Genomic DNA, 12328 nt, shown 5'->3' on the forward strand with positions numbered 1-12328 from the left:
ATAAATTGATCCCTGTTTAAAAATTAATAAAAATGTTGTTAAAAAAAAGATACATTTCCTTAACCCCTTAAGGACCAGACCAATTTTATTTTTACATCTCCGTTTTTTCCTCCTCGATTTCTAAAAATCATAACTCTTTTATATTTCCATCCACAGACCCATATGAAGGGTTGTTTTTTTGCGTCACCAATTGTACTTTGTAATTACATCACTTATTTTACCATCAAATGGACAGCGCAACCAAACAAATATTATTTATGTGGGAAAATTTTAAAGAAAACCGCAATTTAGCAAATTTTGGAAGGTTTTGTTTTAACGATGTACACTTTCCAGTAAAATGACATGTTTTCTTTATTCTGTGGGTCAATACGATTAAAATGATACCCATGTTATATGCTTTTCTATAATTGTACCGCTTAAAAAAATCTCAAATCATTTAAATAAAATTAGTATGTTTGAAATTGCCCTATTTTGACCACCTATAACTTTCTCATTTTTCCGTATATGGGGCGATATGAGGGCTCATTTTTTGCACCATGATCTGTAGTTTTTATCAGTACCACTTTTGCCTAGGTTTTACTTTTTATACATTTTTTATTAATTTTTTGGGAATAAAATGTGACAAAAAAGTTTGGACTTTTTTTTTTAATGTTTTTATGTTTACGCCGTCCACCATACGGGATGATTAACAATATATTTTAATAGTTCAGACTTTTACGCACGTGGCAATACCAAATATGTGTTTTCTTTTTTTTAATGCTTTTTTGGGGGTAAAATGGGAAAAACTGACATTTTACCTTTTTGTTGGGGGAGGGGATTTTTCAAATTTTTTTACTTTTTTATTTTACATTTTTTTTACATTTAGCAATCATTTGATTGCTAATACTGTCTAGTGCTATGCATAGGACATAGCACTGATCAGTATTATCGGTGATCTTCTGCTCTGGTCTGCTCGATCTCAGACCAGAGCAGAAGACCCCTGGAGACAGCCGGAGCCAGGTGAGTGGACCTCCGGCTGCCATGCTGGATGATCAGATCCCCGCGGCCGCGCTGCCGGTGATCCGATCATCCATTTAAAGTACCGCACTGCCGCAGATGCCGTGATCTGTATTGATCACAACATCTGAGGGTTCAATGGTGGACATTCGCGCGATCACGGATGTCCGCCATTACCGGCGGGTCCCTGGCTGCTGATAGCAGCCGGGACCTGCAACGCATGACCGGTCATAGCGGAGCGTGAATGTACAAAAGTCCATTGTCGATAAGGGGATAAATACAATTTTTTCCATCACTACTGTGTCTTTTTTAATATTTTTTTTTATTGGTACCCTACAAAATTTTATTATTAAAAGGTATCTCCATCACTTTTTTGGATCGCTAAAGTCCAAAAAAAATAAAGATAAAAAACGCCTTCAAAAACGCCAAATTTAAAACCTACATGTCGTTTTTCTTTGCGTTTTTTTACTCCCATATACTTCAATGGGAGAAAGTCACAATATCTGGGGGAAAATGCCATAGGGCCATGGGGGCCGTTTTATTTTTTATTGGGGGGGGGGGGGGGGGGGGAAACGCACACAAAAAAACAAGTGGAAACTTAGCCTCAGGAATGTTCTCCGGGGGTTAGTGGCAGGGAACACCACCTGGTGTGATCCTGAATTGTTCTATAGTGTGGGCTTTATGCCCCAAAATGATGTGGTGTTTTATGAATACCGTGCACACTATGCCAGTCCTTCAGATCATATCCCTCAGTCTTCATACATGCACAGCAAAAAGAGATACAACTGGCTTTTTTCAAGCATTTTGTGGGGAATTTATTTTTGTGTCAATTTGTCCATTACTTTTTCTTCAGGCATTCTTGAAGTCCTACAGAGAAGCCTATAGAGAAAACACCATTAAAAAAAAAAAACACTCCCAGAGCATAATTTTCCAAAAAAATTGGATCAGATTTTTCTTTAAACAAATAAGACAAAAAAGAATAGAGCTTCGCCCTCTGTCTGATGGGTGGGCAGGGCTCAGTTTAGAAATTAATTGAGCAAAAAAAAAAGCGCCAAGTCTAAGCCTAAGCTAAGAACAGCTCACACTGTTTTCTCTATCTCCCCCATTGTAATGGAGAGCTCTTATCACTGACAAAAGTCATCGAACTGACAATGTCACTGCCGTAGCTTTGTGCGGGGGATATTCATATTCATGCGTACTTTGCACAAGTTTTTGGTTAAAAAAAATTGGCACGACACACATTTTCAAAATAATTTTGCGTTGTTTGTCACTTTTTTTAAATGGGTGTGGCCTTGGAAAAATAACACACGAGGGGTTAGGCTTAAATTGTGCAAAATTTTCCATAGTATGCAACAAATAAAAAAAATAAAAAAACTTTGCCTTAACTTTACTATCCAAAAGGTGTTGCAGACTAAGAGTAGACAGCATGATACACTGTTAAAGAGTACCTCTCATGATCTTGTTAAATTTTATAATCCTCCCAGTTCGCTGCCCGCATCATGATAAACCACCCCCTGTCTTTTTATCACTTTTTAGTTTTCTACTTTGATATTGCTTTATATTTTCTGCTCAGTCAGATTCACAGACTGAGAAGGGGCGTTCCCCAGCAGGTGTGAAATCATCTGAAGCCATACAGGGGAGAGCTTCCTCCCTCACTCTGCTACACACAGCCAAGAGCAGTTCAGTGTGTGAGAACAGCTATGATTGGCTAAGGCTGCACACAACCCCCTGAGCACTCCAGACTGCATTTCCTGATTTTGGACTTCTGCCAGGACAGCGGGAGTTCAAAGTCTGTGCATGAGATGATGGGAAATGTGCTCTGGACAAGTAGGGAGACACCTAGTGGCAGCTTTTTAAATCACAAATAAAACATAGAAAACATGCTTTTTTTATTTATTTATTTTTTAAATAAAGTACATGAGAAAGATTTTTTATTCACCATAAGGAGTTCAATAGCAAAATATAGTTTTATTGACAGTGCTCACTATACAATCTGTCCAGTTAAAGGGGTATTCCAGGATTTTTTTTATTTGACTATGCTACAGGGGCTGTAAAGTTAGTGTAGTCCATAATATAGTGTCTGTACCTGTGTGTTACGGTTTTCTCACAATTCTTATGTGATTTTCACTCCAATATTTATTTTTACAAGCATACAAAATGACTGTTGTCTCAGATTTTTCCCAGCTTGCAATGTGGCCGAGACCGGACTCACTAGTCAGCTGATGACAGGGAGCCTGTCTGCTTCAATGGGTGGAGCAATCGCTTAGTGGGAGAGAGATCAATCTACAACTAATGCAACAGCTGTAGGCACCCTGATTGAAAACCACAGGTCTTTTGAATGGATGCCGCTCATTTATGTTTCAATGGGTGGGGTGGCTGATGTGTGAGAGGGAGGAAAATGGAATTATGGGATTTATAGGCAAAAAACTCATACAGGAAATACCAGTTCACAGAAAGCTAGCCACAGTGTTATGGTGATCTCACAACATAGCCATTTAGCCCCAAGACAAGCGCAGATCCTTCCTAAGCATTTCCATTACTGTCTGCCAGGTACATACTAAAATCACCTTATGGTGGATAACCCCTTTAAGTTAAAGCTAGCCAGTTTTTTAGCCCCCCACCCCCACCCCACACCCACCCATACTTAAAAGTATTCAGCAAAGTAATATCCAAATCCTAATGAAAACACATGCAATCTTGCCAGCTCAAGTTTACTAGGGTGGTGCAAATATTCTTCAGGAATATTCCACTCCTCTGCAGCCGAGGTTCCATTCATTTCAATGGGATTCTGCAGCACTGTGCACATGTGCTTCTACCACAGAAATCCCTATTCCGGCACGCACAGAAAGAATAGTTATGTCTATTGTTTCTGCAGATTTGGCTCAGAAATGCATTGCAGTCTATGAGAGCGCATTTACGAGTGGTCCTAGCGCCCACCGAAACATGCAAATGTGCAGAAGAATGTCCACCCATATTTTCCAGGCACCAATTTAGGGACAATCTAGGGTGAGTATTACCCATCTGCCCCACCCACTTAGAGCATATTGACATGCACAATAATATAGTGGTTTGCATATTGCACTTAATACATGTTTTATCAGTGGAAAAAAACCCTGCAACAGCCAGATGTTACCTGAAAGTCAATAGGGATTTATGAAGTGGTGTTTTTTCACTCATGATTGCCATTTTTCTGCAGTTTCGGGATTAGTGGCAGTTTTTCAAAATGGCAGCATGTTGAGATTTTGTCATTTTTCTGGAAAAAATCTTGTTGTTTCACTCATATATTAGAAAAAAGAAATAAGGTACCTCTACAATAGGAGAAAGGGATTGAACGAGAGCTGGTAATTAGGTTGTGTACCCTATATAACCTCAGAGTAAATAAATATGAAGAGAAAAGGTAACCGTTCTCTAGTAAGATCCTTGTATATGTAGTGTATGGGAGCCTAATGTGTACACTGAATCAAATATATTACATTGAATATGTACAATATTGATGTTGTATCCAATCAGTAGAAAAATGTAAATCAAATTATATCATTAATACATACATATTTATTTAGTATATAATTACAAACTGGAGCTGTCTGCAGGACCCTTGCAGAATCTCACTGTATTAAACCGTAGATGAAAATATTTCATATAAAACTTTAAAAATGATAACGTAAAAAAAATAAAATAAATAAAAATAAGAGAATTGTACTGCCACTTAAGTATTAAAGGGGTACTCTGCTGCTCAGTGTCTGGAACAAAATGTTCTGAACGCTTAGAGTAAACGCCAGGAGCTTTTGACATTATAGCCCCGCCCCTCATGATGTCACACCCCGCCCCCTCAATGCAAGTATATGGGAGGGGACGTGATGGCTGTCAGGCCCCCTCCTATATACTTGCATTGAGGGGGACGGGGCGTGACATCATGAGGGGCGGGGCTATAATGTCAAAAGCTCCTGGCTCTGGCTCTAAGCATTTGGAACATTTTGTTCCAAACGCTGAGCAGCGGAGTACCCCTTCAAATGAGTCCTAGTTTAACCCCTTAAGGACACATGACGTTCTCATACGTCTCCATTTCCAAGTCCTTAAGGACACATGACATATGAGAACGTCATGTGCTTTCCCGGCCCTCCGCAGCCATCTGGAGCGGAGCCGGTGCCCGATGCCTGCTGAAATTGTTCAGCAGGCATCGCGGCATATCACCCAGGGGGGTCATGATGACCCCCCATGTCGGCGATGGCCGCAGATCACTGTACAATTTAGCCCAGCGATCTGCGGCGGATTCACTGGAGTCCGATTGACCCGATTGACCCGGCACTGGTTTACCGGCCGACCAATCAGGGCACCTGCTGCGGGTGTCACTCCCGCAACCCTGCTCCGCCCCTCTTCCGGAGGAAGTGAGCGGGTGAGGGACGTGGACCCCAGCAGCTGGGGACCCCGGCGTCCCTGTTGGGATCGGGGCCCCAGGAGTGGCGGCGGCAGCGAGGGACTGACCTGCAGCGTGGATCAGCAGTTGGGTGAGTGACAGCCTCCTGCTGTTGCTTAGCAACAGCTCCCAGCATGCAAAAAGGGCGTGCTGGGAGCTGTAGTTATGCAACAGCAGGAGGCAGACCACCACAACTCCCAGCTTGCACAATCAGCTAAAGTGTATGCTGGGAGTTGTAGTGGTGCATCTGCTGGTTGCATAACTACAACTCCCAGCATGCCCGTTGGCTGTCGTGACTGCTGAGAGTTGTAGTTTTGCAACAGGGCACACTGGTTGTGAAACACAGAGTTTTTTTTTACTTAACTCAGTGTTTCACAACCGGTGTGTCTCCAGCTGTTGCAAACTACAACTCCCAGCATGCACCGGACTTGCTGGGAGCTGTAGTTTTGCAACAGCTGGAGGAACACTGGTTGTGAAACACTGAGTTAAGTAAAAGAAAAACTCTGAGTAGCAAACTAGTGTGTCTCCAACTGTTGCATAACTACAATCCCCAGCATTCCCAGCCAAAGTAGTATGCCTCCAGTTGTTGCAAAACTACAACTCCCAGCATTCACTGATAGACCGTTTTGCAACAGCTGGATGTCCCCCCCCCCCCCCCCCCCACAATGTGAATGTACAGGGTACACTCACATGGGCGGAGGTTTACAGTAAGTATCCGGCTGCAAGTTTGAGCTGCGGCAAATTTTCTGCCGCAGCTCAAACTGCCAGCAAGAAACTACTGTGAACCCCCGCCCGTGCGACTGTACCCTAAAAACACTACACTACACTACCACAAAATAAAATAAAAAGTAAAAAACACTACATATACACATACCCCTACACAGCCCCCCTCCCCAATTAAAATGAAAAACGTCTGGTACGCCACTGTTTCCAAAACGGAGCCTCCAGCTGTGGCAAAACAACTACTCCCAGTATTGCCAGACAGCCACTGACTGTCCAGGCATGCTGGGAGTTTTACAACACCTGGAGGCACCCTGTTTGGGAATCACTGGCATAGAATACCCCTATGTCCACCCCTATGCAAGTCCCTAATTTAGGCCGCAAATGCGCATGGCGCTCTCACTTTGGAGCCCTGTTGTATTTCAAGGCAACAGTTTAGGGCCACATATGGGGTATCGCCGTACTCGGGAGAAATTGTGTTACAAATTTTGGGGGGTATTTTCTGCTATTACCCTTTTTAAAAATGTTACATTTTTGGGAAACCAAGCATTGTAGGTAAAAAAATGTTAGTTTTTTTTACATATGCAAAAGTCGTGAAACACCTGTGGGGTATTAAGGTTCACTTTACCCCTTGTTACGTTCCCCGAGGGGTCTAGTTTCCAAAATGGTATGCCAAGTGTTTTTTTTTTTTTTTTGCTGTTCTGGCACCATAGGAGATTCCTAAATGCGGCATGCCCCCAGAGCAAAATTTGCTTTCAAAAAGCCAAATGTGGGGGGGCGTGGCTTGCCGCGAACAGAGATGGCCGCCTGAGCTGTGAGCTCCGCAAACCCTGAGGCCATTCATTTGCTTAATTCGCACTCCCAGCCTGTGCTCTCATGCCGAGGGGCACCCGCCGGCGCCGGAAGACCCCGCCATCCTGCACGGACCCTCAACGGCTCCCTGGGGCCATTACTAGATACCTGCGCCAGGTCTCTGCCTCAGCCCCGGCCTCTCCTCCGGCATCACCAGGCCTCGAGCGCGCGCTCCGCTCCCGCTCAGTCGGCCCTGCGGTGGTGCGCTCTGCTGCTAGATCGGTCCTGCCCGGCTACCCTCCTGACTCTACGGGGACCCCTGCACCATCACCCTTGCTGCCGCTGACTGCTCCGGACCTTGGAGTGCTGCCTGGAGGGACAGTCTGCCCGCCATCTTCCTCTCCCCCTGAGGTGGGGGTGTCTGCGGGGGACCTGGGCTCCATTCCTGTGGACTGCTGCACTGTGGAGGTAGGTGCCTCTCCGGCCCTGTTTCACCCCATACCTCCATCTGGGACTGCCTCTCCTCCTCTGGACCCCCTCATAACAGCCTCGGCCCTGCTAGGCCCGGATCCCAGGGACTCAGAGCGTTCGCCTGGAGCTGTGCTGTTTAAAGGGCCATCACCTCAGTTCCTCCCCCATACCCAGACACAGGGCTTGACACCTACAGTCCCCTTGGCCTCCTTTTCGGCTCCTCTCGTGCCTGGGCCCTCTGCTGGAGTTCCAGGTTCTGATAACCTTGTAGCCAAAGTTACTGGGACTGATCCCCCTGAGGCCCTTATCCCTTGCACCTCTCCTAAACCGCAGAGGACTATGTCTGCCTCCAGGAGCTTGGCTGGGCGCCCAGGGGCACCCACCCCTCGGAACACACTCACACAGCCTCAGGAGGCTCCTTCTTTGTCTGTAGCACCCGGTGGCTGGGGGGATGGCCTGGATTCTGAATTGGAGTGTTCGGGGGTCCCTGCTCCTATCCCGGCTACCCCTGACCTCTCTCTATTGCTTTCTCAATTGCCGACAAAGGGGGACTTCAAGGTTCTTATTGCTGAAGTCAGAGAGGCCTGCAGGGCCGAAATAGCAGATATGCGCCAAGATCTCCAACATGTCTCAGGCCGAGTGGACGACTTGGAGGAAGCTCATGACTCTACTAGGTCCTACATTGCTAACCTGCATGAAACCGTCTCTGCTCAATCTGCGTTTCTGGGTGACCTGCATTCACATGTGGAAGACCTTGACAATAGGGGTAGGAGAAATAATATTAGGGTCCGTGGATTGCCTGAGGCTACCCGGGACGAAGATCTTCATGCTACTCTGGAAGCTATCTTCAACATGATCCTGGGTGAACCCTCGTCCCACAAGATTGCACTGGATCGAGCCCACCGGGCCCTCCGCCCTCGCCCTACCTCTGGCCCTCCAAGGGATGTGATTTGTTGTGTCAATGACTTTCAACTGAAGGAGAGAATTATGGCTAAATCACGCACCCGTCGGGACTTTGATTTTGATGGGGCACCTATCCAGCTGTTCCAGGATCTTTCCTGGATTACCCTACGTAAGCGCAAGATGTTGCAACCTCTCCTGTCATCTCTACGCTCGGCACAGATTCCCTACAGATGGTCCTTCCCGTTTGCTCTCCAAGCCCGTCGGGACGGACGCTCTGCAGTTCTACGTTCACATGCTGACATCCCGGAGTTCTGTGCAGCCTTTGATCTCCAAATCCCGAAGCTTCCTGACTGGGCTCTACAACCCCTTCCCCCTCCGCCTCCTCCTATATGGGAGCCAGTTAGAGGGAAACGTCGTGGAGGTGGTGGGGGCCGACCTGCTCAATCCACATCTGGATCACGTCATGACCCTACCTGAAGGATATACTGGAACTAAGTTCTGGGCCCACACGCCCTGTGACTATTTGTTTGGTTCTCACTTCACCTGGCGGGGTTCTTTTACTAGCAATTTACTATAGTTGTCTTTTACTGCTGCCTCTAAAATAACGGGTGCCCTTCTGGCTCCCTTTGTACAGTAGGGATTTGGCATGGCCTTTGGGTGGAAGGGGTTTCTATTCTTTGGTGTGTCCTCCCTCTGATGCGTACTTCCACTTCCCCCAATGAGGCCATGACAAATATAGTAACACTGTTGTCTATTCTTCTTGCATTATTGATATGTTTTACTAAGGTCTCCTCTCTGGCTATAATGCCAGTGGTTTGTTTACCGTTTTGTATCCCTGTTTGTCTTTCCCTTTTGTCCCCCCCCTTTTGTGTCCTGCTCTTCCCCTCTCTTTCTGAGTCTCCTCCTGTTCTTTGTCTCTGCTCTTCTTTTAGGTCCAGTACTGAACGATGGTGGTCTTCGGACTCGGGCTGGCCCGCTGATGCGTTTTCCACTTCTCTGAGTGAGTACTTACCATGGCACCTTCCTTACACCACACCTACCCCTCATGGCTAAGTGCGTTTCCCTGAACGTGAAAGGCCTTAACTCCCTCTCTAAAAGGCGACTCCTACAACGGGAGCTGGTGGCTCTCAAGGCGGATATTGTCTATGTTCAGGAGACGCACTTTGACAAGACGGGCTCCTTCCACTTCCTACAACACCTTTACCCTCAGGTATACTTGGCCTCCTCGGACAGGAAGGTAGCGGGAGTAGCTATCCTAGTCTCACGACACTGCCCCTTGCAGGTTTCCTCCTCCTTTGCTGACCCCTCAGGGCGGTTTGTAATTTTATGTGGCACCCTTGGGGGGAAACCTCTGCTACTTTGTAATGTTTATGCCCCGAACTCTGCACAAATCCCCTTCCTCCGACGGGTCTTGAAGCGACTGTCTGCATACCCAACCTCCGCCTGGCTGCTGGGCGGGGACTTTAACTTGGTTTTTTCTCCCTCTGCCGATCGCTACTCCCTGACGGACTCCCCACCACCAGCCCCTCAGTTGCGTCTCTCTACATTTTTTCGTCGGTTGATTCGTTCGGCAGGGCTCTATGACCTCTGGCGTATTAATCATCCATCCGATCGCTCTTTTTCTTTTTATTCCCACCCTCATAAACTCCATACGCAAATTGACTATTTTTTCGGGAACCTCCCAATGCTGCGTATGCTCTCCTCTGCTTCCATGGAACCTATAGCATTGGGCTCTAGACTGAAGCGAGATGCCTTGGCCCGCTCCCGGGAACTTAAGGATCAAATTTCTGCCCTGGAAGCTCTCTTACTAACTAACCCTTCCCTTCCGGTACTGAGACGGCTGGTGGTTGCACGGTCCCAATTGGGTGACTTGGCCCTTCATAAAGTTGAACGTCAATTGCTTTATGCCAAACAGAGGTTTTATGAAAAGGGCAATAAGGCCCATACAATGCTGGCTAGACGTTTAAGGGATCGTGCGGCTGCTCAGTCTCCCTCTGCCCTGAAGGATGCTGCGGGGACATTGCACTATCACCCTAACACCATCTCCCGCCTCCTCCATGACTATTACTCCAAATTGTACTCTCTACCCTCACAACTCCCCTCGGATCCGGGAGGGCGTGACGCTGTGTTGGAGACGTTCCTATCCAGGTGCAGCCTTCCGACTCTCTCTGCGTCTGACAGGGAGTCCCTGAACGCTCCCATTGTATTGGAGGAACTCACTGAAATTCTCAAGTCTCTCCCATCTGGGCGCTCTCCAGGACCTGACGGATTCACCTATTTATACTATAAAACCTACTCGTCTGTCCTTCTCCCTCGACTGGTCCCCCTGTTCAATTCTTTTCTGCGGGGGGAGGGGATTCCGCAGTCCTTTCTGCATTCCTTGATTACGTTGATCCCTAAACCTAACAAAGACCCACATGATTGCTCCAGCTTTAGGCCCATAGCCCTGTTGAACTCGGACCTGAAGTTGTTCTCTAAGATTTTGGCAGCTCGTCTCTGTTGTTTCCTCCCCGCCCTTATCCATAAGGACCAAGTGGGTTTCATCCCCTGTCGTCAGGGAGGCGATAATACTAGAAGGGTTGTCAATCTTATAGATATTGTTAATAAACGATCTGAACAGGCTTTAATATTGAGCTTGGATGCCGAAAAGGCTTTTGATAGATTAGGCTGGCCATTCATGTTTGCCACTCTACAGAAATTTGGGATCACTGGTGACTTCCTCACTGCACTGCGGGGTCTCTACTCCTCCCCTACTGCCTCTCTCAAACTCCCGACTGACTCCTCCCCTCCCTTTACCCTTTATAATGGCACTAGACAGGGATGTCCGTTGTCCCCACTGATTTTTGCCCTTTGCATAGAGCCGCTGGCGGCTCTGATCCGGGGGAGTTCGGATGTCTCTGGAATCTCCCTTCATGGGAAGACCTTTAAGATTTGCCTTTTTGCAGATGACGTTTTACTTACCCTCACTAACCCTCACTTGTCCCTGCCTGCGCTGTACAAACTCTTGCATGAATATGGCTTGGTATCGGGTTACAAAGTCAACCTTTCTAAATCTGAAGCAATGTCTGTAAATCTCCCACCCTCTCTGGTCTCCCTACTTCGTTCTAACTATTCTTTCCGCTGGTCTCCCTCTGCTATTAAATATCTTGGAGTTTCCATCACCCCTACATATGCCTCGCTCTATTCTGCAAATTTCCCTACTTTGTTCAGAGAGCTAAGTTCTTTGCTAGAAAACTGGAAATCGCAATACATATCCTTTTTCGGGCGAATTGCTGCGGTTAAAATGACTATCCTTCCTAAATTACTTTATTTTTTCGAAACGTTACCGGTACGGGTTCCGTTGGCAATGCTACGGTCCTTTCAGTCGGCTATTTTCCGGTTCATTTGGGACGCTAAAAGACATAGGCTCCCTATGACGGTCATGATGGCGAACCGAGTTTCTGGAGGTCTGGGGGTCCCAGATGTCACAAAATATTATTGGGCCGCACACCTCCGTCACCTAGCTGCATGGTCTACTCACTTTGCTTATAGTAAGTGGATGGAACTTGAGAAATTATGGTTGGCACCTGTCCACCCTAATTCTTTCCTGTGGTCCTTTCCGCTTCCGTCCCCTGCATGCACCCTTTTAGGTCCTATGTCTTTCACGAGATATGTCTGGACTTATTGTTCCAGGCGATTCCGACTCCTGTCCCCTTTCTCCCCAATGCAGTCTTTCCTCTACCACCCTGACTTCCCTCCTGGAGGCACCTCACTTATGGTTCGGGAATGGGGCTCGAGAGGTTTGTTCTGCTGGGCTGATGTGGTACATCCTATTACTCGGACTCTTCTATCTTTTGATGACCTGAAATCTCGTTGGGAACTCCCAGCCTCTGCGTTCACTCACTATACCCAGCTCCGACATTACCTATCCTCTCGGAGGGGCTCGCTAGTGGTTTCGCTCCCTACGAGTTTTGAGAGGTTGTGTAGGAGTGGACCACAGACGAAGGGACTGCTCTCGAGTATTTACTCCCTTCTAACCTCCCCCGCGGACGG

Source organism: Hyla sarda, chromosome 4 (assembly GCF_029499605.1).
Source record: "Hyla sarda isolate aHylSar1 chromosome 4, aHylSar1.hap1, whole genome shotgun sequence".
Classification (NCBI taxonomy): Eukaryota; Metazoa; Chordata; class Amphibia; order Anura; family Hylidae; genus Hyla; species Hyla sarda.